Below are 4285 nucleotides of genomic sequence, written 5' to 3' on the forward strand. Positions count from 1 at the left end.
TTGTTTTGATTTGCATTTCTTTATGGCTAGGGACGTTGAGCATTTCTTCGTGTGTCTATTGGCCATCCTTCTTTCCTATTCAGAGAAGTTTCTCTTTAAGTCTTTAGCCCAATTATTTATTGGGCAGTTGTGGAGGGGAAGGTTAAAAACAAATCGTTTAAATAGGGATACAAGTGGACCCATTTCAACAATGAGATGTACAAGTCATTATGTCGAAAATGAACTTTACAACTTTGGGGGGGAGGAGGATTGGGTGGGGAGGAGAAGGAGGGGGGGGAATGGGAAAGGATGGGAAAGGGAAACAAAGGAGAAGGCTATAATGCTTGATAAGAAATGTACTCATTATCTTGCCCATGTAATTGTAACCCCTCTGTACAGTATTTTCACAATAAAAAATAATAATAAAACACATTGGTATCCTATCACAGTGGCTTATTAATAATTAAGGAATTTTGTATTCACAGTATTAGTGTGGACAAAAAATTAATATTGCTTACTTAGTGTGGTGTTTCAGCTTTCAAAGTCTTTTCAACAAAAGAAAATGGCTGCAACCATTACAACACAAAAGTTAATGATTGGTCTTTGTAGTTCTAGTCATAAGTCCTCACTTATTTCCTTATATAATGTAAATGATCTTCCTTTGCAGGATTTCAGTAAGACCAACAGTTCTAAAACAATGTTAGCAAGCATCCCAAAGTTGCAGGTGAATATCTTCACAGTGTACTTCCACCTCACTGAAGTAGATTGTTACAAAATTCATTAGTGGTTTCATTATGCAGCTTTTAAAAGAAAATGATTTTGATTTTCCCCCCATGGTTCATAGTTCTCAGAAGAGTCCTGTCTGGGGAAACCATACAGTACAACGATGTTCAGAATAACCAGATGGTCCTTAGTAGATTAAATCTCTCAGTGCCACTTTAGTAAAGAAGCATCTACATCCTTAGCTATATTACCAGTGTATCCTGGAACCGAAGTAAGATGGTTTTCCTGTTCCCACAATCCATTTAATTGTTGCTTTAAAATCTTTTATAACATCATTTATAACTTCTGTTTTGGATAACAGCTCTGACCACCACCTTTTTATTACTGCTTGAAGACAGTTTAGACCAACTATTGCACACTCTTCAAAATTAGCTTTTAAGTAATGACTTTACTAGAGGCAATAAGTCTACACGCAGTTAAGTGAGACATACTGGTTTTTTTCCTGCAAACTATTGGTGAGCACAGAGAGGCAATCTACCACGACTCCAAGATCTTCTATCCTCACTAAATAAGCTATTAGTTCTCTTATACTTCTTTTTCTCCAGAACGTTAAAGCTACATTCAACCTCTCATTCCTGCTGAATAAAACTTGAGCCATTGTTTCATGATCCTGAGAAACTTTAGGGGAAAAAAATAAACACTAAATTTTGATGATGGGCTTTCTTTTTGTGAAGAACCAGCTTCACTGGAGTAAACAAAGTACGTTTGACTGTCATGGTGTAACTTTTCAGGCAGATAGCCTAGACTAACCAGTAAATTTTCATTGTTTGCCATGTCACAGCTCCCACTTCTATGGGATTGTCTTTTTCTGTAACAAGCATTTGGGAAGGGATGATAAACTTTCTGTGCTAGATCACCTTATGTAGTTTATCTGGGTTTTTTGCACCTTGTCCCACTGTTCTATTTATCTAAGCAGCCAACTGTTTTGGAGATTTCTTAACCTGCTTCATGTTCTTATTAGTGAAACTGGAGTTCCTTTTTCTTTTCTTTTCTTTTTTCTTTTCTTTTTTCTTTTTTTTTTTTTTTTTTTTTTTTTTGCTTATGTGGTGCTAAGGAATCTAACTCAGGGCCTCATGCATGCAAGGCAAGCGCTCTACCACTGAGCCACCTTCCCAGCCCCTTGGAGTTCTTTTTTCTAGGAAGATCATTGGGATAATCGTCAATATTACAAAAATTTTCTTTTTTAACATTGTAGTTTTCAGATGCCATAATCTCTTAAATATGGGCGCCGCATGGTGTAGTGATGTTCCAGTCAAGCCCTGGGACTATGAATGACCTTTGCTGCCCAAAGCAGCCCTCAGCTTCTGCGCTGTTGCATGGAAGAGCTTTCCGGGAAAGCTATATATACATTTTTAGTTTAAGACTGGGTTTAATTATGTAGCTTATTCTGGTCTTAAACTTTCCACTCCTCCAAATCAGCTTTGGGAGCAGTGGATTACAGGAGTGAACCAATATGACAGGTTTAAATGTAATTATTATTGCAAATTATTGCAAAATCATCCTTTGGTTATCCTAAATATGTAGAGATAAGTTAGTATATTTATAAATACTTGTATGAGAACATTTCAAGATAAAATATATTTGTAAAAATAATAGCACTATGTTGTATTATATTGTGGTTTATTTAATATGGCTAAGTCATCTCTTACTGAGGATTGTATAGATGTACATACATTTGAAATGAACAACCCTGTAAACGCAATCATCTGAGTTTTTCTTAGTGTATTTCATTAAGTAATTCAGGAATCTTTTTAAGTAATTTAAAGAAATAGTAAGTGTTTAACAAAGTTGCAAAGTAAAATACCAACATATAAAAACCAATTAATCTCTATATAGCAGCAATTAAAAACTAAAACTCATTAGCTGGGTCCAGTGCTTCAGGCATATAATTCTAGGTACTAAAGAGGGGGAGGTTAAGATCTGATAATCACAGCTTGAAGCCAGCCCAGGAGGACAAATTCGAGGAATACTCATCCATAATTAACCAGAACAAAAGAAATCCAGAAGTTTAGGAATGACTCAAGTGGTAAAAGTGGTACAAAGAGATATGCGGGATGGTGGAGAAGCCAAAAAGTTCAAAGACAGGAGTTCAAGCCCTAGTACTGGAATACACACACACACACACACACACACACACACACACACACACACACACACACACACACACACACACACACACACACACACATTCACATTCACCCTCATATTTATCACAGTAGTGAACTGAAAAAAGTTTGTAAAGTTTCTCTAGGCTGAGAATTATGTAAATATACACCCTTTATAGAAGAAGTCATAGAATAGTAAATAAATGTAGCAATGTTTATAAACTAAAAAAAAATCATCACAGAAGGCAAACCTCAGGTTTTGGTTATTTTTTTTTCAGGTTTTGTTAGTGGTTTGCTCCTACCACCAAAAGTATGCACAACACATACTCTAGACTCTGTAAATATGTTTCTTTGTGTGAGAAATGGAGTTTTGCTGGTGAATTTAGTATTTTAAGGTGTGTTAAGCATCCTGAGTTATTCAAGTGAACCTAGTGTGCAAAAGTGATACAGATTGAGGAATTCAGTCTGTCTGAGCTGGCTTTTAATATACATAAAGAAGCTTAGAGTCAATAAATGCCTGTAGAGTCTAGCAACTGGGGATGGAAAGTAAAAATGCCTCTCTTGTCACCACAAGTAATAGAATGCTAATGACATCTTGATTTTATTCCAGGGAGACACATTTTGGATTACTTAACACTGGAGCTGAAAAATAGTAAATTAATGCAGTTTAAAGCCACTAAACTTTATGGATCTGCTACAGTAGTAAAATGAAGATAATGAAAATTTAAATAATTCCTATCCAAAAAAAACTAATAAGATTAGATGAGAGGACTCTGAAAAGTATATGGAAAAACAAAGACACTAAGGTTGTGTCAATTTTGTACAGGACGTTAAAGCTATTTTAAACCTATAATAATACATACAGCATGATTAAAATAATAGAAAGAATCATAGATCATTGGAATAAACGTGTCCAGAAACAGAGACAAATATGCTGAACTGAATATTGAGAAAAGTGCAAAGACAATTACATGAAGACTACATAGGATTTCAAATATTTTTTAGATCAAATAAACATTTTATATGAAAATAAAAATCAATGAACCATAATCTAATACCTTATATATTACAATGTGTAAAAGTATAATAGGTAATAGATTTAAAATGTAATCATAAAATTATAGAGCATTGGGAAATAAATAAAAGTTTTATTACTATGAATTATATATAACATCAAAATACACTGCAGTAGATTTCATCAGAATTTAGAAAAAGAAAAACCAAAGCAGATTCTGAAAAACAGTGTTCTGAGTATGAGAAAGCAAGTTTTAAATTTAAGAGAAAAAATTTTCCAATCACAGAGCTAAGTTAGGGTTGGATGATGAAATAGAAAGAAATCACATATTGTTTGATCCTTGCTCCACCTTTTATGTGCTCCTCCTTAGACTCATAAATTCAAAGTAACAAACAACACAAAA

At 34.2% G+C, this 4285-nt stretch overlaps 1 pseudogene; it reads right to left on the reverse strand.

The window, feature by feature from the left end:
* Positions 1 to 906: 906 nt before the first annotated feature.
* LOC138839474 (KATNB1-like protein 1) lies at positions 907 to 1971 on the reverse strand (annotated as a pseudogene).
* Between the last annotated feature and the right edge of the window lie 2314 nt (positions 1972 to 4285).

Source organism: Dipodomys merriami, unplaced genomic scaffold (genome assembly GCF_024711535.1).
Source record: "Dipodomys merriami isolate MVZ:Mamm:240054 unplaced genomic scaffold, mDipMer1.0.p SCAF_3, whole genome shotgun sequence".
In the NCBI taxonomy this organism is placed as follows: Eukaryota; Metazoa; Chordata; class Mammalia; order Rodentia; family Heteromyidae; genus Dipodomys; species Dipodomys merriami.